Consider the following 25,669-nt stretch of genomic DNA (forward strand, 5'->3'; position numbering starts at 1 on the left):
ATCACCCCTACACCTCAACCCCCTCCCACAGCACCTTCCCATGCAACCGCAGAAGGTGCAACACCTGCCCCTTTACTTCCCCCCTCCTCACCGTCCAAGGGCCCAAACACTCCTTTCAAGTGAAGCAGCACTTCACTTGCACTTCCCTCGATTTAGTTTACTGCATTCGTTGCTCCCAATCAGGATTCCTCTACATTGGAGAGACCAAACGCAAACTGGGTGACCGCTTTGCTGAACACCTTCGGTCTGTCCGCAAGCATGACCCAGACCTCCCTGTCGCTTGCCATTTCAAAACACCACCCTGCTCTCATGCCCACACGTCCGTCCTTGGTCTGTTGCAATGTTCCAGTGAAGCTCAATGCAAACTGGAGGAACAGCACCTCATCTTCCGACTGGGCACTCTACAGCCTTCCGGACTTAATATTGAGTTCAACAATTTCAGATCATGAGCTCTCTCTTCCATCCCCACCCCCTTTCCGGTCCCTCTTTTTCCAATAATTTATAATTTTTTTTACAACTATTTTTTTCTCTTCCCTCCTATTTTTAAATTTATTTCGATCTATTATTTCATCTCCACCTTTCAGCCCATTTCGATCCCTTCCCCCCCACCCCACCCGCACTGGGGCCATCTGCCACTAGCTTGCTTCCCTTAATGTCCCCATTAGCACATCTTTTAGATAATGTCACCACCGTCAACACCCCTTTGTCCTTTTGTCTATGACATCTTTGACAGTCTCTTCTTTGCCTCCACCTATCACTGGCCCCCTATCGAGCTCTCTTGTCCACCCCCCTCTACTAGCTTATATTTCATCTCATTTCTATATGTCTTAGTTCTGATGAAGGGTCATACAGACTCGAAACATCAACTGTATCTCTCTCCGTAGATGCTGTCAGACCTGCTGAGTTTTTCCAGGTATTTTTGTTTTCGTGCTTGACTAGTCTATTGGATTGCTATTCCCAATTTGGGCAAAAGTCCACAGGCATTAGTGAGGAGGACTTCACAGGATCACCAGACTGGGTGTGCCTTTGTTGTGTCTGAATTCATTGCCAGGTAATCCATTCAGCTCTTTCGTTGTCTTAGCATTTTGGTATAACTGAATGAATGGTTTGCTAGGCCATTTCAGAGACGAACTGAATCAACCACATTGCTGTGGATCTAGAGTCACATATTGACCAGACAGGGCAAGGACAGCAGATTCTTTCCCTAAAGATCATTACTGAACAAAGTGAGTTTTTACCCTAGTCTGATAGTTATGTAGTTGGCATTACTGATATTCACTTTTTTTCTTATTCCAGAATTGAATTAAGTGAATTTAAATCCTCGGCTGCTGGTGGGATATGAATTCAGACCTTTGGGTTATTAGCCCAGGCCTCAGGATTATTAATCCTTAAAAGCGGCGGACAGTTTTTAAAAACAAATTTAGGGACAATAAAAGGGATTTTGGAGTTTATAACAACCAGGATGAAAAATGCTCAAGTGAAGGTTAGCCGATGGTCCTTCATCTGTCAAAGGGCCATCAACCTGAAACATTAACCTAGTTTCTCTCTACGGATGCTGCGCAACCTAAGTATTTCCAGCATTTTCTGTTTTTTATTTCAGACTTCCTGCATCTGCAGTATTTTGCTTTTAACTTAATGGTTAGGTCAAATTAAAAATACTCTGTACGGATTTGGATTCCTTTCTGTGGGTGCAGCTCTGCAAGTCAGGTTTACCAGAATGATACCAGTAATGAGGGGTCTGAGTAACAGGAGAAACTGGAGTAACTCAGTCTAGATTCTCTCAAATTAAGAGTTGGGGGAGATTAGTTAGAAAATTAATGGATTGAGTAAACATAGATAATTTCCCATAGTCGTTAAATCCACGGCAATTGGCCACAATTGCAAGATGATCACTGGATATTTAAAGGAAAAGGTTAAAAGAAGCTCAAATGCTTCACTGCAATTGGGAATTGATTCAAAAAGGTGCTGCATAATTACTTATGGGGGAAAAGCAGGAAGTAGCACTGTGTAAACCCAATCCCCAAGAGGGACTTAAATTCAACTCTGGTAAGAAAGGCAAAATGGACACCTGTGCTAAAATTTCTATGGTTAACAGTAACTTCATAATGCAATGTATATTTTAATTACTGCAGATGGACAACACAGATGATTATCTTTATCCTTATTTTGCACTTAATTATGGCTGGGAGCACTTGGCTTCTCAAAATACAATTTTTAGAAACCCAATTAATAACAAAGATCTTGGACCCAAGCCAAGTGTAGTATTGCAGATTTCTGGAGAACAAGTCAATATTGACTGAATAGGTAACCGTTGCATTGTTCCATATTGTGACTGTATTTTTATTTATAAAAGAATCCATATGCACTGAATAAGATTAGGAGCCTGCCAAGTCCAGTTGATTGTTTATGTAATTGAACATTTACCAAAGGATGAGTGTTGCTGCCATGTCATGCCCAGAAGCTTCCTACCTGTAGCTTAGTAACAGACACCTCAAAGGCTTGTCAGTACATCCTCACTTTTGGTTGTGTTCCTCAAAATCACGGTTTTAAGTGAAACATTGGTTCCTATGGAAGCCAATGTTAAAACTGTAGTTAGGTCCTGTAGGACCATCCTTATCAGAAAAAAATATTAAAACATTATACCCTCTAAGTTGCAATATTTTACATTTCTAAATTCCTACATTAGTAATAGAATAACTATTATATTTTAAAATTTATTTTAGTAAAAGAAAAATGTAACTTTCTACTTGCAGTATCTCCTGTTCACTGCCGATCCTGCTTCCTGAACCTCCTGCTCCCTGATCCTCCTGGTTGCTGCAGATACTCCCCAACCCTCCAAGTTGTGGCCTCTCCCCACTGCCTGACCTCCAGGTTGTGGCCTTGCCTCTCCCCAACCTGTTTTAAAATTTGGAGGTATTTGAGAAATAAATGCCTTATTTTATTAGATACTCATGGCACTTAAATTTTAGGAAAGGAAACTTAGATGCCTTTTAAGTTCTGAGCGGTAGCTCGCTGAAACACACTGTAAATCATTTTAGCTTGTCAGTTTTACTATTGTGTAAAGGAATTTATTGGAATAGGGTGTCTGGATATTAATACAGAACAGAAACAGCAGCAGTATCCCCTTCGACAACATATTGTATTTGTAGAAAAGTTATTTATGTGGCACTGAGTTCTAGCTGCTGTGATGTCATATTGTTGATTTTTAATTGTTTAATGCTTTCCCACTCGGTGACCTTTCAAATCCAGCACAAAGGCAGACTTGGGCCCAAATTTAAATCAGACCTAGCTTCTGCCCTCTTTCCCTCAGTTCAGCACCGCAACGTCCCCCCCCCCAGCAACCCCCACCAAAAGTTATAACTTTCAGTGGGGCACAATGTTTGACTCTGATCTTATTTTCTGGTTTATGGTGTACATTCATATTTACTTCATGCTGGGCAATTGTTCCTCAAATTTAATTTCTATTGCTGAGCATCATACTATACTATATCGTTGTGCATTGATAATGAGTCAGCACCCCAGAAATTATGAATTAATATCTCATCTTGGCAAGTTGTGAACTTGTAAAAAACCTAGCTAGTTTCTTAATATCCTTTATGGAAGGAAAACTCCATCCTTACTTGTGACTTCAGTCTCTCACAATATCTTGACTCGGAATTTTCCCACAATTACTGGGCACTGCAAGACTTTACCTGCCTTATTAAGGATCAGGATCAAATCATCTTTTAGCACCACACACTGGCTCACACTTTTAATTTGATTAGGTTGGTTGTTACACATTATTGATGCTCACCCTCTGGTGGGGGCGGGGGGGGGGGGGGTGAGGGGGTGGTTTGTGAAGAACACTTCTTGCATTTGTCATGGTGGGATTAACATTTAACATCACCTTAGAATCAAACATTTCACTTATTATGTTGATATTAATCCTGATTACTATAAATTTAGCTATGTTGGGTTCACTTTTACTTTTTAAAGAAATAGTTATGACACTCCAGAATTGGAGTACAAATTGAGTCCTCAACTGTGGTACTGTATCAAGGGAGGTGCTCTCCATCAGTTGGGGAGGCCTAGTGATTTAGGAGGAAGTTAAAGATCCTCTGGCACGACTTAAGGACAGAAGTTCTGAAATCTTGATGACATGCCTTCCTCCATCATAACCAAAAATTGATTAACAAGTCATTCTACTTGCTGTTTTGCAATCTCATGTGCAGATTCACTGTAGAGTTTTTCACAAGTTAATCCAAAATGGGCCATAAGTAGAGCATCTTGAGGTGTTTCTAAGATGTGCTAAGGTACTGTAAACATACTGGTCTTTCTTGTATCGTCTTTGTTGCAGTTCATGCTGAATATGACTAGGGCATCAATGTACAAAATGACCATTGGAAATTTACATTTTTACCTAAAAGCGAAAAACCATTAAGATTGTTTGCCACTTCTGTTTATAATATAGTTATAAAACTTTTGAATGGGAGAGCAGACTTTGTACTAAAAGTACATTTTGTTTTAAGGCCCTTTTGCAGCATGATTAAGTGCAGCGTGGGTCCTGAAAGGGCAATGTTGAAATTTCCATCCCTGTATCACATTCACATTTCTGACTTCAAAGTCTGTCACTGATTGGAGGCTTATTGGGTGCACTGAGGTTGTATTTCTGACTGGTTTGAAAAAATGGATCTCTGCTCCTTGTGGAACAAGTTAGGTCGAGTGATTTGCACCTCTAAGTACCATGAGAATTATGTTGGCAGCGGGCAGTACTCTAGTAAGGTATGAATCCTGTATAAATTTAGCTATGTTGGGTTCACTTTTACTTTTAAACAAATGGTTATGACGCTCCAGAATTGGAATGCAAATCCAGTCCTGGACTGTGGTACTGCATCAACAGAGGTGCCCTTTATCATTTGGGGAGGCCTAGTGATTTAGGAAGAAGTTAAAGATCCCCTGTCTTCCTTCCATGGTAATTAGTGATATTTGCCCAACAACTATGCATATCTGCTCCAAGATAACCTGGTGTTCTTACATTTTGTAAGTTATTATGCCATAATTTTATAGGCCTGATTTAGCTCTTCGCACCAGACATAATTGAATTTTAGCCATTTCAAATTAATTAGCTAAAGTTTTACGTAAGTTTAATTGTTAGGCTGGTTTATTTTATATTTTATGTCAATTTTCTGGAGTTATAGAGTCTCTGGATCACATCTTTCCTGCAATGTGGTGACCAGAACTGTATACAGTGCTTTGGTTGTGGCCTAGCTGATGTTTTACATGGATCTAGTATATCCTCCTGCTCTTCTATTCTACGCTTGGGCTACTATGTCTTCTTAACCATATGTTTATCTATATGTTTGGCTACCTTCAGGGATCTGTAGGTATGTACTCCAAGGTCCCCTGTTCCTCTGTACTTAGTATCCTATGATTTATTGTGTGTTTCCTTGTCTTGTTTACCTTCTCCAAATGCATTACCTCACAATCATTCAAAACCAGCTGCACTGGGCAGGACATGTCATTTATAAGCCTGACACTAAACTCCCAAAGCAACTGCCCTACTCTGAACTCCGTTGCAGCAGGAGACTCCCAAGAGGACAGTGGTAATGCTTTAGGGATGTCCTCAAAGCATCTCTGAAGAGGTCAACCATCACTTTTAACTCATGGAAGTCTTTGCCATTTTGGTTGGTCACAGGCCAAAGGTTCATTCGGGAAAGTTCCAAACACAGAAAAACTTCATCAGGAACTCACAGAGGCATAGTCAAGCCATTGGAGAGAGAGCACAAAACCTCCAAACAATTCATCTACCTGACCATTCAAGCGCCCCTTGCCCCACATGTGGCAAGATCATGCATTTGACTTATTGGCCAACTCCGAACCCATCACACCAGAGCGGAAGTAAGCCATCCTTGATCCTGAGGGACTGCCGAAGAAGATGACCTCCCAGTTCTCTGGGTTGAATTCCATTTGCCACTTTTCTGCTAACCCGGCCAGTCCATTGATACCTTCCTGCAATCTACATCTTTCTTCCTTTCTATCAACCACATGGTCAGTTTTGTTTCACTTGCAAACTTTTTAATCATGTCCTGTAAGTTTAAATCATTGACACATACCATCAATAGCAAGGCACCTAGTACTGAACCTTGTGGAACCTCACTGAAAGCCACCTTTCAGTCACAGAACACCTGTCGCCTATTACCCTTTGCTTCCTGCCACTGAGCCAATTAGAATCCAACTTGCCGCTTTTCCTTGGATCCATTGAGCATTCATTTTTCTGACCCATCTGGCATGTGAGACCTTGTGAAAAGCTTTGATAAAATCATGTAGACTACATAAAATGCCCTACCTTCATTGATTCTCCTTGTTACCTCCTCAGGAAAGTTCAGTCAAGGTGTTCAGACACAATCTTCCCTTAACAAATCTATGCCGACTGTCCCTAATACATACATGCCTTTCTAAATGATGGTTTATACTATCCCTCAGACTTTTTTCTAATTTGCCCACTACTGAAGTTAGGCACACTGGCCTGTAATTACTCAATCTATCCCTTCCTCATTTTTAACAACAGTACAATGTTAGCAAACCTCCAGTCCTGTAGCCCAGGAGGATTGGAAAACGATGGGCAGAGCCCCTTCTATATCCCCCCCCCCCCCGCCCCCACCTCTTCCCTTGGCAGCCTGGGATACATTTCATCCAGGCCTGGCAATTTTCCACTCTCAAAGATGCTAAACCCTTAATATATCCTCGCTCACTATGTTTTCCCCATCCTATATTTCTCACTCCTCCTCAACTAACAACGGTCTTTGTGAAGACAGATACAAAGTATTCATTGAGAGTCATGCGCACACCTTCTACTTCCACACACGTTACCATTTTGCAATATCCTACCCTGTACGCTGCTTGACATTCGAGAGGGCTCTAGATTTGGGAGTCTCGCCCTTTTCATGCAACTGGCACTGGAAGTGCAGTATTGAAGCACTAGAACCTTCCTAAATTAATTGTTTGTGCATCATTTCCAGGCAGTAGTCTCGTAATGGTTTTATATTGTCCAAATCCATGCTACTTTCTGTACAGAAATCTGAGTGCAGATAAGCTACTTAGAAATCAAATCCTTGGGAAACCTTGAGCAGGTTGTTCCATTGCATGTTAAATTTGAATTAAAGGAACAAATTAAGAATTTAGGTTGTATTAATCTGTAGGAAACCCTTTCTTACTGATGGAACATGAGGAGGACACAGGAATTTGGCTTTTCTGTTAGCTGCAATAATTACATTTCAAGTTTACTAACTGGTCAATTGGACAGACAGTTGCAACAGACAGGTTTGTCATATGTTACTCACAGTCTGCATTATTCATTGAGGCCAGCAAAAGGCATGGAAGTCTTCTGGATGGTTTCTTTAAAAGTGCTTGCATTTCTTGGTCTCTTGGCTCCATTCTGCGCAGACATATACCGACCCAAGATTAATTCTGCTATGTTCTCCAAGTTCTTTTGCTCTCTTTGCGTTACTTGAGTTTTTGACTTGCTTCATACCGTTGGAGGAAATATTTGTTCCTTCCACAACTTACACTGAACTTTTTAAAGCACTTGTTGGGTCACTCTGTCTCAGTACTAAGGCATAAAGCACACATGGCCAATGTGTGACTCATGACAAAGTCAAAACATGTGGAGTTGGGCTAAATTGCAGAATGAATAGCAAACTGGCCACTTAAAAAATAAAAGCAGAGAATATGGATGACAGGTAGTTACTTAAATTGGCAAAAAAATAGGATATGGATTAGTGCTGGGATTACGGCTCACTATTTACATAAATGATGTGGATTTGAGAATTAGAAGTACAATATTAAAATTTGCAGATGGCACCAATTTTTTAGGGGGGTGGTGAAGGGTGTGTAGAGTATATACTGAGGAGAACTCTGACTAAATACAGGAAGACATTAACAAACTTTACATGTATTTTAATATAGGTAAGTGAAGGTGTTGCATTTTGGTAGAATAAGGAGGCCAGCTACTCCTTGGTAAATGAGTCTGCACTAGAGGTACAAAGGTATCTCGGCACGGATACACAAATCTTTAAAAGTAGCAATGCAGGTTAACAAAGTCATTAAAAAGTGCAATTTCTAAAGGAGTAGAGTTCAAAAGCAGAGAAGTTATGATGAACTTAAATGTGCTTTGCACAGTTCTGCTCTTTGTATTACAAAAAGGACATAGAAACACTGGAATATTTTCAAAAATGTTTTACAAGGATGATGCCCGAGTCGAGAGGGTACAGCTATCAGGAAAGATCGAACAGGCTCAAAAAAAAAGATTGCGACCTGACTGAGGTCTTAATTATGAAGGGTTTGGGCAGGTTAGACATGGAGATGATGTTTCCACTTGTGGGGAACCCAAAACCTGGAACTATAAATAAAGAGAGTCAGTAAAAAATCCTGTAAGGACTTCAGGAGAAACTTTGTTGCCCAGAAGGTGGTGAGAATGTAGACTTTGCTAGCATGTGGAACAGTTGAGGTGAAACATAAATACATATAAGGTTAAGTTGGCTAGATAAGTACATGAGGGAGAAAGGAATAGAAGGATATACTGAAGGTGAGATTAAGCATTGCAGGAGGCGGCTCATGTGGAGCATAAGCACTGGTGTAAGCGTTTTGGGCCGAATGGTTCCCTTTTGCGCTGCGGTGCATTCTGCGTAATGCTTATAGAATCGTAGAATGATTATAGCACAAAGGGAGGCCACTCAGCCTGTTGGACTTGCTTTGACTCTGCAAAATCCGTTCAGTTAGTCCCACTCTCCTGCCCTTTCCCTGTAGCCTTGCCAGTTTTTTCCCTTCAGGTGCTTATCCAGTTCTCTTTTGAATTTGACTCCATCACCCTTTTTCAAGCAGTGCATTTCAGATCATAATGAATTGCTATATAAAAAACATTTCCCTTAAATCACTTTTTAAAATCAATTTTACTCGTGTTCTCTGGTTCTTGACCGTCCTGCCAATGGCAAGTTTCTGTCTTCGCTACTCTACCTAGAAAACCCTCATGATTTTGAACCCCTCTGTCAAATCTTCTTTCGCCCTTCTCTTTAAGGAGAACAACCTCAGCTTCTCCGATATGTCCGCATTACTGAAGCCCATCATCCCTGGCACTATTTTCATGAACTTTTTTTGCACCTTGTCTAAAACCTTCACATCTTTCCTCAAGTTTGGTGCCCAGAATTGGACACACTGTTACAGATGAGGCTGAACCCATGTTTTGTAAAGATTCTTCATAACTTTCTTGCTTTAGCACTCCATATCTCAAATTTTAAAGCCCTTGACCCCATATGACTTTATAATTTTCTCAACCTGCCCTGTCACCTTCAGTTTGTGCGCATATGCCCTCGGGTGCCTGTTCCTGCACACTCTTTAGAATTGAACCCTTTGATTTATATAGCCTGTTGTTCTTGGTACCAAAATGATTCACTTCACACGTCTGTTATATTTCATCTACCACATGTTATTAATATATACAAACATAACACCTTTATTCAAGAAAGGTGAGAGACAGAAAGCAGGAAACTTGAGGCCAGTTAGCCTAATGTCTGTCATAGGGAAATTGCTAGAATTAATTATTAAGGAGGTTATAGCAGGATACTTAGAAAATCATAATGTGATCAGGCAGAGTCAGCATGGCTTTGTGAAACGGAAATTGTGTTTGACTAATTTGTTAGAGTTTTTTGATGAAGTAGTAAGCAAAGTGGATAAAGGGGAATCTATAGACGTGGCGTACTTGGATTTCCAAAAGGCATTTGATAAGGTGCCACATCAAAGCTTACTACAAAAGAGCATGTGGTGCAGGAGGTAACATATTAATTTGGATAAATGTTAGCTAATGGGAAGTAGAGAGCAGGGAAAAAGTAGTCTTTTTTAGATTGGCAAGCTGTAACTAGTGGCATGCTACAGGGATCAGTGCTAGGGCCTCGACTATTCACAATCTATATCAATGTCTTGGATGAAGGAACTAAATGTATGGTAGCTGAATTTGCCAATGACACCAAGATAGTTAGGAAAGTAAGTTGTCAAGAGGAGCTAAGAGAATCTGCGAAGGAATATAGATAGGTTAAGTGAGTAGGCAAAAATTTAGCAGATGGAGAATAATGTGGGAAAATGTGAACTTGTCCACTTTGGCAGGGGAATAGAAAAGCAGTGTACTGTCTAAATGGAGAGAGATCTCAGTACTCTGGCACAGAAGCACCTGGGTGTCCTGGTACTAAATCACAAAAAGTTAGTCTGCTGGTACAGCAAGTGATTAGGAAGGCAAATGGGATGTTGGTGTTTATAGAATCATGGAAAAGTTATGGCACAGAAAGAGGCCATTCAGCCCATCGTATCTGCGCCGGCCAAAAAGGAGACAAAAAAAAAGAAACTAGCCACTCATTTTAATCCAGCTTTCCAGCACTGGGCCATAACCTTGCAGGTTACGGCACTTCAGGTGCAGATCCAGGTACCTTTTAAATGAGTTGAGCATTTCAACCTCAACCTGCAATTCGGGCAGTGAATTCCGGATGCCCAACACCCTCCTGGATGAAAAACTTTTTCCTCGTCCTCTCTAATCCTTCTACCAATCACCTTAAATCTATGCCCCCTAGTAATTGACACCTCAGCTAGGGGAAACAGGTCTTTCCAGTCTACTCTATCCAGGCCCCTCGTAATTTTGTACACCTCAATTAGGTCACTCCTTAGCCACCTCCAAAGGGAAACAACCCAAGCCTATCCAATCTTTAAAGCTGCAATTTTCAAGCCCTGGCAACGTTCTTGTGAATCTCTTCTGCACCCTCTCGAGAACAATTATGTCCTTCCTGTAATGTGGTGACCAGAACTGTACAAAAAATTCCAAAACAAAAACAGAATTACCTGGAAAAACTCAGCAGGTCTGGCAGCATCGGTGGAGAAGAAAAGAGTCGACGTTTCGGGTCCATACGACCCTTCAACAGAACTGAAGTATAGTTAGGAGAGGGGTGAAATATAAGCTGGTTTAAGGTGGGGGGCGGGGGAGAGAAGTTGAGGGTGAGGTGGTTGTAGGGACAAGCAAGCAGTGATAGAAGCAGATAATCAAAAGATGTCACAGACAAAAGGATCAAAGAGGTGTTGAAGGTGGTGATATTATCTAAGAGAAGTGCTAATTAAGAATGGATGGCAGGACACTCAAGGTACAGCTCTAGTGGGGGTGGAGTTTAAAGATTGACAAGGTATTAGTTGTAGATTTAAAAATAATGGAAATAGGTGGGAAAAGAAGAATCTATATAAATTATTGAAAAAAACAAAAGGGAGGGGGAAGAAACGGGGTGGGGATGGGGGGAGGGAGTTTAAGATCTAAAGTTGTTGAATTCAATATTCAGCCCGGAAGGCTGTAAAGTGCCTAGTCGGAAGATGAGGTGCTGTTCCTCCAGTTTGCGTTGGGCTTCACTGGAACAATGCAGCAAGCCAAGGACAGACATGTGGGCAAGAGAGCAGGGTGGAGTGTTAAAATGGCAAGCGACAGGGAGGTTTGGGTCTTTCTTGCGGACAGACTGCAGGTGTTCTGCAAAGCGGTCGCCCAGTTTGGAAAAAATTCCAGCTGTGGCCTAACCAGTGTTTTATACAGTTCCAGCATCACGCCCCTGCTTTTGTATTCAATACCTCATACAATAAAGGAAAGCATTCCATATGCCATCTTTATCACTTTGTCCACCTGTCCTGCCACCTTCAGGGACCTGTGGACAGGCATTCCAAGGTGTTTCACTTCCTCTACCCCCCTCAATATATTCCCCTTTGACTATTCCCTTGCTTTGTTTGCCCTCCACAAATGCATTGTCTCACACTTTTCCAGATTGAATTCCATTTGCCTTTTTCCAGCCACTCAGCCATTGATGACAGCTGTCCTCTTCACTATCAAACACACGACCAATTTTTGTGTCATCTGCAAATTTCCCAAACGTGCTTCCTACATTGAAGTCCGAATCATTAATATATACAACAAACTGAAAGGGCCCCAACACTTGAGCCCTGTGGAACGCCACTGGAAACCACTTTCCATTTGCAAAAACATAGATCGACTATTACTGTTTCCTGTTGCTGAGCCAATTTTGCATCCTATGGGATTTCACTTTTTTGACCAGTCTACCATGTGGGACCTCATCAAATGCCTTACTAAACTCCACATAAACAACATCCACTGTACTACCCTCATCCACCTTCCTTGTTACTTCCTCAAAAAATTCTATTAAGTTAGTAAGACATGATCTACCCCTAACAACACCATGCCGACTATCCCTGATCAGTCTATGCCTTTCTAAGTGACAGTTTATCCTGTCTCTCAGAACTGATTCCAATAATTTGCCCATCACCGAAGTCGGACTGACCACCCTATAATTATCTGGCCTATCCCTCACACCCTTTTAAAATAATGGTACAATGCTCATTGACCTCCAATCCTCTGGTACCTTGCCTGTATCTAGAGAGGATTGGAAAATGACCCTCAGAGCAACCACTGTTTCCTCCCTGGCTCCCTTTAACAGCCTGGGATACAATCCATCCAGCCCTGGTGATTAATCCACCTTCAAGGTTGTCAGTCCCTCCAGTACTACTTCTGTCATTATGCTTATTGTATCTAAAATTTTGCACTCCTCTTTAAATAGAATGCCTGCGTCATCTCTCTCCTTAGTGAAGGCAGACAAGGTACTCATTGAGAACCCTGCCCACATCATCTGCATCAATGCATAAGCTACCATGTGCATCTCTGATAGGCTGTACCCTTTTCTTAGTTGTTCTCTTGTTGTTAATGTACTGGTAAACCATTTCTGGGTTTTCCTCTATTTTACTGCCAATATTTTCTCGTATCGTATTTAAGCTTGTTATGGACAAAGAAATAGACAAGTTGCAAAAAAATGTTTTGGATTGTGGGAGAGCAGATTTTAGTAAAATAAGATTGAACCTGGCCAAGGTAGACTGGGAACAGCTACTTGTGGGGAAATCTACAGAGGAGCAGTGGGGGGAGGTTCAAAAAGGAAATGGGGATGGTACAGGCTCAACATTTTCCCTCTAGGGTGATAGGAAGGATTAACAAGCCCAGAGAACCATGGATGACTAGAGATATTCAGGATACAATGAGAAGGAAAAGAGAGGCTTTTAGCAGGTACAAGGGGAGCAAATCAGTGGAGGTGTTAGTGGAGTACAGAAAGTGCAGGGTGGAGCTTAAGAGAGCAAAGAGGGGATATGAGAAAGCTCTGGCTGGTAAAAGTCGGGAAAACCCCCAAGATATTCTATAAGCATATCAATGGGAAGAAGATAACCAGGGAAAGAGTAGGGCCCATTAGGGACCAAGGGGGCAATCTATGGGTGGAGCCAGAGGACATCGGTAGAGTGTTGAACGAATACATCACATCTGTCTTCACCCAAGAGAATGAGAATGAAGGTTTGGAACTCGGGGAGAGAGACTGCGAGGCTCTTGAGCAAATTGATATAGGGAGTGACAAGGTATTGGAGGTGTTGGCAGGCTTAAAAGTGGATAAATCTCCAGGTTCGGATGATTTGTTTCCCAGACTGCTGAGGGAGGCAAGGGAGGAGATCGCAGGGGCTCTGACCCAAATTTTTATTTCCTCTCTGGCCACGAGGGAGGTGCAAGAAGACTGGAGAACAGCTAATGTGGTTCCGCTAATTAAGAAGGGTTGTAGAGATAAGCCAGGGAACTACAGACCAGTGAGTCTCATGTCAGTGGTAGGGAAACTATTGGAGAAAATTCTGAAGGAGATAACCTATCTCCACTTGGAGAGGCAAGGTTTGATCAGGAATAGTCAGCATGGCTTTGTCAGAGGGAGGTCATACCTATCAAATTTGATTGAATTTTTTGAGGAGGTGACCAGGTGTGTAGATGAGGGTAGTGCATTGATGTTGTTTATATGGATTTCAGCAAAGCCTTTGACAAGGTCCCACATGGAAGATTAATAAAGAAGGCAAATGCACATGGGATACAGGGTAATTTGATAAGGTGGATTCAAAATTGGCTTAGCTGTAGGCGACAGAGGGTGATGACAGAAGGCTACTTTAGTGACTGGAAGCCAGCATCCAGTGGCGTACCACAGGGATCGGTGCTTGGTCCCCTATTATTCGTCATTTATATAAACGACATAGATGACTATGTGGGGGGGTAGGATTAGTAAGTTTGCGGATGACACAAAGATTGGCCAGGTGGTTAACAGTGAGGTTGAGTGTCTTGGGCTACAGGAAGATATAGACGGGATGGTCAAATGGGCAGATAAGTGGCAGGTGGAATTTAACCCTGAAAAGTGTGAGGTGATACACTTTGGAAGGAGTAATTTGACAAGGAAGTATTCAATGAATGGCATGACACTAAGAAGTTCTGAGGAACAAAGGGACCTTGGCGTGTGTGTCCATAGATCTCTGAAGGCGGAGGAGCATGTTAGTGTGGTGGTGAAAAAGGCTTTTGGGGCACTTGCCTTTATCAATTGAGGCATAGATTACAAAAGTAGGGAGGTCATGTTGGAGTTGTATAGAACCTTGGTGAGGCCACAGCTGGAGTACTGTGTGCAGTTCTGGTCGCCACTTTATAGGAAGGATATGATTGCACTGGAGGGGGCGCAGAGGAGATTCACCAGGATGTTGCCTGGGATGAAACATTTAAGTTATGAAGAGAGGTTGGATAGACTTGGGTTGTTTTCATTGGAGCAGAGAAGACTGAGGGGCGACCTGATCAAGGTGTACAGGATCATGAGGGGCATAGACAGGGTGAACAGGGAGCAGCTGTTCCCCTGAGTTGAAGGGCCAGTCACGAGGGGACACAAGTTCAAGGTGAGGGGCAGGAGGTTATGGGGAGATGTGAGAAAAAACTTTTTTACCCAGAGGGTGGTGACAGTCTGGAATGTGCTGCCTGGAAGGGTGGTGGAGACGGGTTGCCTCACATTCTTTAAAAAGTATCTGGGTGAGCACTTGGCACGTCATAACATTCAAGGCTATGGGCCAAGTGCTGGTAAATGGGATTAGGTAGGTAGGTCAGGTGTTTCTCACGTGTCGGTGCAGACTCGATGGGCCGAAGGGCCTCTTCTGCACTGTGTGATTCAGTGATACTCTAATTTCCTTTTTTATCTTGCCCCTGTACTTTCTAAACTCCTCCATGCTTTCTACAGTATTAAGCTTTTTGTGACTGTCATAAGCTTTCTTTTTCTGCTTTTTCATACCCTGTATGCTTCTGGATAACCAGGGGGCTGTAGATTTGGCAGCATCACCCTTTTTCTTTGTGGGAGCATGTCTACACTGTGCCCATAGAATCTTGCTTTTGAATGCCTCCGATTGATTTGACACTATTTTCCTTTCTAGCAGCTGTATTCAGTCCACTTTCGCCAGTTCACTTCTCAGCTTTGTAAAATTTGTCTTCCCCCAATCTAGAACTTTTACTCCTGTTCTATATTTATTCTTTTCCATAATGATGCTAAATCTAACTGTATTAGGTTAACTATCTCCAAAATGCTCCCCACTGCTACTTCATCCACTTGCCCAGTTTCATTTTCCAAGACTGAATCTATAATTGCCCCCTTCTCATTGGGCTTGTTATGTGCTGGCTAAAAAAGTTCTCTTGAATGCAGTTCAAGAATTTTGTACCCTCCACACTGTTCGTATCTGAGTTGAAGTCTCCAACTATTACTGGCCTATTATTTCTGTACTCAAATTTGCCTACATATTTGCGCTCTAACTCCCTTCCAATATTTGGGGGTCTATAGTACACTCCTAGCTGTGTGGCTGCCCCCTTTTTATTCCTGAGCTCAACCCATATGGCCTCATTTGATGCTTCATTTAGCACATCATCATTCCTTACGGCTGTAATTGATTCTTTAACCAATAGTGCTACATCCTCACCTTTTTTATCTCCCTCTCTATCCTGCCTAAAAACTCTATATTCAGGGATGTTGAGCTGCCATTTTTCCCTCTCTTTAAGCCAAGTTTCCGTTATAGCAATGATATCATGCTGCCATGTGTCTATCAGGGCCCTCAGCTCATCGGCTTTATTTGCTATTCTCCTTGCATTTACATATATATTTTAATACTGCCAAATTCCTGTGCTGTGCACTTTTTAACTTGCGCTGCTTCTGTCTTTCAGAGTCACTCACTAATTTTCCATCTTTGTTCCTTGCTCTGAATTTGCCCTCAGGTTCCCAGCCCCCTGCCAATCTAGTTCAAATCCCCCACAACACGAGAAAATCTCCCTGCAAGGATATTCATCCCAGTCCTATTCAGGTGTAGACGGTTTGCCTGGTACAGGTCCCACCTTCCCAGAACCTGATGGCCTCCCTCCTACGCCAGCTTTCCAGCCACCTGTTCAATCTTTCAATTTTCCCATTTCTATGCTCACTAGCACGTGGGACTGAAAGTAATCCTGACTTTACTGCTTTAGAGATCCTGCTTTTCAACCTCCTTCCTCGCTCCCTGAAATCTGCTTTCAGGACTTTATCCCCTTTCCTACCTAAGTCATTGGTACCAACGTGGACCATGACCTCTGGCTGATCACCCTCCCCCAGAAGAATGTTCTGCAGCTGCTCTGTGACATCCTTGACCCTGGCACCACACGGAGGCAACCTACCATCCTGGAGTCACGTCCATGGCCACAGAAACACCTGCCTGTTCCTCTAACTAACAAATCCCTGTCACTGCTGTTCTTTTCTTCTCCCCCTGCCGCCCTCCTGTACAACAGAGCCACCTGTAGTGCCACAAACTTGGCTCTGACTGCACTCCTCCGAGGAACCAACATGGAAAACCGATTGGCAAGCAGGACCCCAGGGGACTTCTCCACTACTCTTGGACTGCCTGGCGGTCACCCATTCCCTTTCTGTCTCCAGGCTCCTAAGCTGCAGTGTGACCATCTCTCTGAACATGCTATCCATGTAGCTCTCAGCTTCGCGGATGCGCCATGCTGACTCCAGCTGCTGCTCAAGCTCCGAAACCCAGTGCTCAAGTTTCTGCAGCTGGCGACACTTCCTGCGCATGTGGGACACCGGTAGTGCTCACAACTTCCCACAGATTACAGGGATATTTGCACATTTGAAAATATTTCAATATGGCATATTCATTGCAAGGGGAATGGAATATAAAAGTGGGCAAATTTTACTGCAGCTGTGCATGACCTTGGTGAGATCACATCTTGAGTACTGTGTACAGTTTTGGTCGCCTTATTTGAAAAAGGATATAATTGTGTTAGAAGCAGTATTGAGACGGTTCACTTGACTCATTCCTGGGATGAAAAGCTTACCTTATGAGGAAAGGGTGAACAATTTGAGCCTATACCCATTGGGGTTTAGAAGAATGAGAGGTGATCTTGTTGAAATATATAAGGTCTTGAGGGGTCTTGAAAGGGTGGATACTGGGAGGATGTATCCTCTTGAGGGGGAGGCTAGATCTAGGGGACATCGTTTAAGAATGAGGTCTCCCTTTTAAGATGGAGATGAGGAGAATTTTTTTCTGTATACCATATTCACTGCTTACAATGTGGCCTGGCTTTTACATTGGATCAAACAACCACACATTGGTGACTGCTTTGTGAAAGACCTCAGTTTAATCTGCAAGCATGACCCCAAGCCACCAGTCACCTGTCATTTTAATTCTCCACCTTGCTGTCATGCTGACCCCTCTGCCCTTAGCCTACTTAAGTGTTCCAAATGAAGCTCAACATAAGTTTGAGGAACAACAACTCACTTTGCAACATTCCAGACTCAACATTGAGTTTAACAATTTCAGAGCATAACCTCTGCCTCCATTTTGTTTACTTTTTGTATGTTTCAATCTTGCCCTTATTCTTGCTTTAGCTTTTGGTTGGCAGTTCATTATTCTGCCATTCGCACTTGCTCTAAGCGCATCTTTTGTTTCTTTGTTTCCTTTTCTTGCCCCATTATGATTCATTTTGGCCTTGCATGACTAACTCTTTTGTCATTTAATCTCTCCTGTCATCCACCCTATCGCAGTCCTTCCCTTTTGATACCCGCCCCCCCCCAGCTCTGATGTAGGGTCATCAACCTGAAACTTAACTCTGTTTCTCTCCACAGACGCTGCCAGACCTGTTGAGTATTTTTAGCATTTTCTGTCTTTATTTCATTCATCACTGCTCCGTTTCCTGTCACTTAACCAATTTCATATCCATGCTACCACTGTTTCTTTTATTCCATGGACGTCAACTTTGCTGGCAGCCCTATTGCGTGGCACTTTGTATCAGGTGCTTTTTAACTTGATTTAGTGAATTTCAGCACTTGGAGCACTGCAATTGGTCTAAGTTAGCAGGAAGAGATATCAACCTGCTGGCAGTTATGGGCATCAGGCAAAGGCAGGTTCAGTCTTGCCTATGATACATGATTTCCCTCAGCACCATCTCTTCGGCACCCCTACACCACTGCCCCCCACCCCTCCCTGAAGCCTGCTGATACATGGTATGAATGCTACTGCCATCCATGGAGTCATATGCTATCACACCCTTCAGGATAGGAGGAAAGAAAATATGAGGGTTATTGATTGCAGTATCTTGCCCAAATAGCTATTCTTCTAACATAAAATTGCCTTTGTTATGCTCTCTGGCTAATAATGTTAGCCCTACATTACAGCAGTGACTACACTTCCGAAATACTTCATTGGTTGTAAAGCATTTTAAGAGGTCCTGAAGGATGCCATATAAATGTAAGTCTTCCTTTCTAATGGGAAAATGTGACTTGGATATCTCTGGGATGATGCGGACATGAAATAACCATCTGCAAGGCTGTTATTTCCTGACTCCTGTCTGATGCTTCAAAAGTGCTTTCTTCAACACTGATTTTGGCAAAATAAACTGATTAAGTTAAATGCTTGTAAGATTTGATTTGAGAAAAGTAAGCAAATTTTTTGGGTACATTTGTATTCAGTCACACTAAATTTAGTTTTGATACTTTAGCTTTGCATGCAAAATAAAACTAATTGGAGGGTTTTTTTTTTGCATTACGAATCCAAAGCACAATAGAATGTGTGTTTGTTATGTTTCCTGGAAAAGGAATAAAGTTTTTTTTGAACAAGAAGTTTGACTGTATTGTGCTTTCAGTTCTCAATGCTGGTTTCTTGTGGAAACTACAGCATGCAGTGGTAAAATCCTATGGTGTTGTTTTCAGGCATAGGATTACTTTACAAATTCTGTTTAGGGAAGGAGGGGGTGCAGTGGAAGAGAGTCTGCGAGCTCAGGTTACGCTCTGCATTCCACAGTCTACTTCACTGTGTGTCTGGAGACTTGCTGGCTGTGCTTTAAACGTGTTGTTAATTTGACACTGCCCTGGTCTAACCCCAGTCTGAAGGGTGGGCAGGCAGTGAGGAAGGAACTGAAATATTTTATGCATTTTTAAAAAAAGGACCTCTAACTCAAGGCCATTAGTTTTCTTATAGTTTTAATTTTATCTCAATGTTAAACATTTTGAATAGATTTTTTTTAAAAATTGGCTTTTTTGAACGTAAGAGGAGCTAGTATTGCTTAGTTTTATTTTGAAAAACTGAAGTATCAGCCATTGCCTGTGATGTCCTTTACTCTGCCATCCTCCAGATACAGTCTGTCATCATAATTTATTAACTTTATCATACATAATTTCAGTTCAAAAATTTTTAAAACTCGGAATATTGCACGAAATCCTACTTGACGTGCCTTTGAACTGTATTAAGCCTGACAGTCAAATATATTTTTTATTTATCAAATGTTTGCTTATTCAAACATACGAAAACGATGCACAAAAATTTATATATGGTGACAGAAGGGTTGTCTTGTGTTTGAATCAGATTTAAAATGTTGACGATGAATGAGAAACTGATGCAGCTGATGGCTGAATTTCTTCATTCTTTCCATTGAAACATACCTACCCCTATTCACAGAATCTAACCTTTTTTAGAAATATTTTATTCCATATTAGTTGAGATCCTAAAATCACAAGAATTGCTATTCCGTTTATTTATCAACCCCTTCTCCACTCCCTCTCCCACCACCCACTCTAGTCTTGTGTTGGGTTCTGGAACTTTACCAGTAGGAAGCTGTGATTGCAAGCATTTTATCCTGAGAATGTTATTATTGGTGGTAAATGTTAATATGTCTGTGTGGTATCATTGGTATCATTAGCCTAAAATTCATTTCCCTAGCCACTAGCAATTTTTGAAACTTGATTGAATTTGTAAGACTTGCTGCTGATTCATTAGTCCTAAAAAGAAGTTAGAAAAAAAATTAACTTGGAAAATGTATGAAAAGCTCATGGGTCAATAATTCTACTGCTGGAGTAAGAGCGACAGATTTAGTAGATGGATGCTGGAAACAATCAACAGGCCAGACAGCATCTGTGGAGGGAACAAATGAGCCGACATTTTGGATATGTGCCCTTTGGTAGATCGTAAATTTAATGCACGATGATCCAAATTAAACGGGAACCAGTATATAAGGGCCTTTCCCTTTTTCCTTACCCTAATGCTGCAGCAGATGACCTAGCCTTCATCAGTTTTTAAAAATTTTCAATGAACTGCTTTTATACCAATGGAACCTACTTAATTAAAAGCAGAATGCTCATGCCTGTACCTGCGTAGAGTAGATGCTTATTTTATATTCTTTGCAACAAGTAATGATATCAATTGCACCCAGGTATGTTACAACACAGGTTTGTTCTGCGTTTGCAATTTGCCACCTGTCGATTCCAGTTTGTACTTTTTTCCTCTTGCACATGGCTGTCTTTTGGCTTCAGTCAAGAGGATAAGTCTGCTGAAACCTTGCATATTTCTTGTGCAGTTGCCTACATCAGTAAGATACAGTTGTTTAATGTTCAAAGTCTTGTATTCAGCAGTCATTGAAACATCAATAACTATTAGACCCTTTTTGAGCTGAATATATTATTGCCAGCTTATGCTGCTTTTTGTTTTTGTGTGGCTGGACATTGACGCATTGCCATTGATTTATGCAGTTTGTTGGTACCTTGCTGATTTTCTGCAGCATATAAACTGAGTCTCAAAATTTTAATTTTTACCAGAATAGAATAAGTTGATATAATATTGAGGCATACTTTATACATAAACTACACTTTTGCATACTGGGAAATTAGTGAATGTAGCAGCCAAACAAATGTGCAATTAAAATGAACAGAAATGTTTGGCTTTATTGATGAATCCGCTGTCATGTTCTTACTGACTTTATTATTAAGCTTATATTTGCAAATCAATTGTCCTAACCCAAGGTGGAAATTTTAGCACAGAGGAGATGTACATTCGTACAACTTAGTTTGTCCTGTGCTGTGAGCTTTTTAAAATCAGAGTTCTGACAGACAATAACCTTGAAAAATGAGCTTTCACCCTTTTTTGTGGACTACAACCAGAAATATTTCCTATATTTGTGTAGTGATGACATCAGCTGGCGTTTTGAATGATGCACATTGCTCCAGAAATTCTATTAATGTTACAAAAGAAAAGTTTGAAACCAGATTAAACTTTTGTTTGCTAAGAGAAGAATACACAGTGGCATCCATGAAGTTAATAGATTTTATTTCCACCGTTTCATCTAATGACATTTAATTTTATTATCCAAGCAACTTCAAACTCTGGAGTTTAAAAATGTCACTTCAAGCAGACTACTGAATGTTCTTGTTTATTTAAATTGAGAAACACCAATGCTCATAGTGCAGGACAAATTAAGATTAAAAAGAATAGAATTGAAAATAACTTTCTGAAATGGTGATTAAATGACTGTAAACTTGTTTTAATTACTTATAAAATGTAGATGGAAGGAACGATTAAAAGAGGTATTGCATTGCACAATTTTCTGTTCCTGGAAAAGAATGAGTTTAAAGGACTATACAGTGAACTTTCATCTCAACAGTGCTGGCAGTATTTCAAACGAACAATTGCTGCAGCAAAATGCAGAATAACTATATGTTGTTGAAATAAAAAGAAATGCGCAAAATTGGGGAGACCGAGTGTGGAATCATCAAAGCTAAGAAGGCTTTTGGCTGATTATGAGAAACTGCCTTTTAGAACAAGACTCAGTGATTCAAAAATTGAACTGGGGGAATTTAGGTTGTGTGCATTCAGATCCTGTAATCTGAAGGAAAGAGAGAGAACTTGTTTTTTCTAATCAAAGGGGTATTTAAGAATGGAGATTGGAATCATCAGTAAAAGTAGGACCTTGTAACATTCACCAAGAAGGCAGCTCACCACCACCTTCTCAAGGGTAATTAGGGATGGGCAATAAATGCTGGTCCAGCCAGCGAAGCCCACATCCCATGAATGAATTTTAAAAAGCCCTTCTCATCAAACATCCCTGTTCTTGCTGACCTACGTTGGGTTCCAACATGCCTTAAATTTAAAATTCTCGGCCTTGTGTTTAAAGCCCTTGATTTTGTCCCTCCTTATGACTGTAAGCAGCTATCCTTTATCCCTTCAAAACTTTCAGTTTCCCAAAACCAGGCCTCTTGGGATCCTCACCACACTGGTGCCTTCAACTGTCTAGCTCCTGTATTTTTAAATTCCTTACCATAGCTGTTCTGGTTCTCCCCCTCCCTGCCTTTTTAAAACCCCTCTTAAAATCCACCTTTTTGACTAAGCGTATAGACACTTTTTTATTCATTTGATGGAATGTGGGCATCTCTGGCTAGGCCAGCATTGATTGCCCATCCCTAATTGACCTCGGGAAGGTGGTAGTGAGCTGCCGCCTTGAACCGCTGCAGTCCATGTGGTGTAGGTACACCTACAGTGCTGTTAGGGAGGGAGTTCCAGGATTTTGACCCAGCGACAGTGAAGGAACAGTGATCTGTTTCCAAGTCAGGATAGTGAATGGCCTGGAGGGGAACTTGTAGGTGGTGGTGTCCCCAGGTGTCCGCTGCCCTTGTCCTTCCAGATGATAGCAGTCATGGGTTTGGAAGGTGCTAAGGAGCATTGGGGAGTTGCTGCAGTGTATCTTGTAGATGGTGTACACTGCTGCCACTGTGTGTCCATGGCGAAGGGAATGAATGTGTAAGTTGGTGGTTGGCATGCCAATCAAGCGGGTGGCTTTGTCCTGGCTGGTGTCGAGCTGCTTGATTGTTGTTGGAGCTGCACTCATCCAGGCAAGTGGAGAGTATTCCATCACACTCCTGACTTGTGCCTTGTAGATGGTGAACAGGCTTTGGGGAGTAAGGAAGTGAATTACTCTCCGCAGGATTCCCAGCCTCTGACCTGTTGTAACCACAGTATTTATGTGGATAGTCCAGTTCAGTTTCTGGTCAATGGTGACCTGCAGGATGTTGATTGTGGGGGATTCAGTAATGGTAATGCCATTGAATGTGAAGGGGCGATGGTTAGATTCTCTCTTGTTGGAGATGGTCATTGCCTACCACTTGTGTGACGCGAATGTTACTTGCCACTTATCAGCCCAAGTGATGGAATACACTCCACTTACCTGGATGAAAGCAACTCCAATAACTCTCGAAGCTTGATAACATTTAAGACAAAGCAGCTCACTTGACCTGCATCCCATTCTTCAACATTCACTCTCTTCACTACTAATGCTCATTAGCAGCAATATGTACCATCTACAAGATACACTATAAACTTGCCAAGGCCCCTTCGACAGCACCTTCCAAATCCGTGACCTCTACCACCTAGAAGGACAAGGGCAGCAGATGTATGGGAACACCACCACCTACAAGTTCCCCTCCAGCCTGACTTGGAACTATACCGCCATTTCCTCTTCACTATCGTTGGGTCAATACCCTAGAATTCCTTCCCTAACAACAGTATGGGTGTACCTACACCACATGGACTGCAGCAGTTCAAGATGCCAACCCATCACATTTTCTGCAGGAGAACTGGAGATGGGAAATAAATACCGGCCTTGCCAGCAGTGTTCGCATGCCAAGAATGAATATTAAAAAAAAGCTTTGTTCTCACCTGACATCCAAAAACTTGCCAAGGAGAGTTGCACTTAACTGGACTATGGCTGTTCCTGTACCTTCCCTTTCAGTGGCATCAGGTGTCAGGCCAGTTGGACAAGCAGGAAGCATACGCAAATACCTACATTGGAAAAAATTGGAGTTTTGATTTGCAGTGAAGACTAGATATGTAGTATTGTATAATTGTGCTTTTCACTCAGGTGGTGAGTAGATAGGATATAATTTGAATTTGACAATAGCAGTGTGCATTGGGAGCCGTGAATAAATGATTTAGTCTTAAATGGAATGCATCTTAATTGATGAGACACCTTCTATGCAGAGCATTGTTCAAATGAAATCTGTAGCTACTTTTACAAGAAATTTTATTCATCCAGCATGAACTCAATGGGCCAGACACATTCTGTGGCTCTGTGACTGTTTTGAATGTAAAAAAAAAGTTACACAGTACTTAAACCATTTTGTTATTCACACATCAAAATCTGGTGCTTATTTTTGTGTGCTGAGGTGAGGAATATTGATACCAGAAGGTGGAACACTTTTCACCCCTACTTTCAATTTCTTGCTGCCAATATTCCTCACCTTAACATTAGCATTAGGAGCTTTCAGTTCAGAGTGTAGTGTGGGTTGAAAGCAAAATAAAACTTCCAGTACTGATCCAACATTGTACCTTAAGAAAAAACCTGAGAAAGTACTAGGAACAAAGTACTCCGCCACAGGCTTCCCTTTAATCTGATCCTTGGAATATTTTGATTGTACCAACGTGAATTTTGCCATGTCATACACAAGTAACTGAAATTCAATGCTGTTTTGTAAGAACTTATGCTTTGGATTTGAGCCCATTTGTTGATATTGGCCAAACTTTATTTGTTCGGACTTTTGCACTGCCATTATATTCAAGGCACTGGAACTGAAAATGTAAGTGGAGGGTGGAATAAGCCATTTATATTGGCTACTTCTATCAGGAGCACAGGGTTTCATGCTAAAAATCTTGGTAAGTTGCTTTCCAAGTGTTCAGACGACTGTGTCAGTGTATTCCCCAAAAGCAGATCTTTTCCTTGGTCTGTACATTAAATTCTGTGCTTTTCTATCACACTTGATAAAAAGGATCTTGTTTCCTGTCAAATGTTCATTTGATATGTGCAAAAAATACTTTGTTTAATTTTTTTAGATGTTGAGTATCACTGAAGAAAGAGACATGCTGTCGAGGCTTTTTGTCTTGCACTCATCAGGACAGATTCGCAAGAATACTAATTGTAAAGGCAACAATTTATACTGCATGAGAGGGCAGTGCTGATTGCCATGGCAGAGTCCACTTGCCAACCAGTCAGCACTTTCCTCTCATGCAGTATAAATTGCTGTTCCCTTTACAATTGGTATTCTTATGGGTAGATGAGTTGTTTGGAGATTTGTGTGCTCCCTCCAATACCTCGCCTTCGCTTCTGTGTATTCAGGCTGGCGACAAGAAGTTGAATGCTTAAGTGTTGAGTGGTCCACAACATTGCTCAGATATGAAAATTTGGCTGTAAGATAACGGGAGTTCATTTTAAGTTATGATGCTACAAATGTGGCAGCCTTTTCTCTCGTAAGACAGTGGTTTGCACTGTGGTAGTTAACATACATAGGAATTGGGAGCAGAAGCAAGCCATTCAGCTGCTCGCGCCTACTCTGCCATTCAATAAAATCATGGCTGATCTGATTGTGGCTTCATCTCCACATCCCTGATTACATTTGATTCCCTTATTCGTCAATAATCTACCTTCCTCTGCCTTAAAAACATTCATTGACCT

General features: G+C 41.6%; 1 protein-coding gene across 5 annotated transcripts in view; it reads left to right on the plus strand.

Moving 5' to 3' along the window:
- The window catches only part of bmpr1aa (bone morphogenetic protein receptor, type IAa), a 250,312-nt gene that overhangs the window by 24,286 nt on the left and 200,357 nt on the right, over positions 1-25,669 (plus strand). The window contains exon 1 of one of the 5 annotated variants that reach the window (XM_078530648.1): positions 24,799-24,873. The exons of the other annotated variants lie outside the window; for them this stretch is intronic. The gene's annotated coding sequence lies outside the window, so the exon portion shown is untranslated. Of the gene's footprint in view, positions 1-24,798; positions 24,874-25,669 lie in introns of those variants that run through there. 5 annotated transcript variants of the gene reach the window in all.

This window comes from Cetorhinus maximus, chromosome 27, assembly GCF_964194155.1.
Source record: "Cetorhinus maximus chromosome 27, sCetMax3.hap1.1, whole genome shotgun sequence".
Lineage (NCBI taxonomy): Eukaryota > Metazoa > Chordata > Chondrichthyes > Lamniformes > Cetorhinidae > Cetorhinus > Cetorhinus maximus.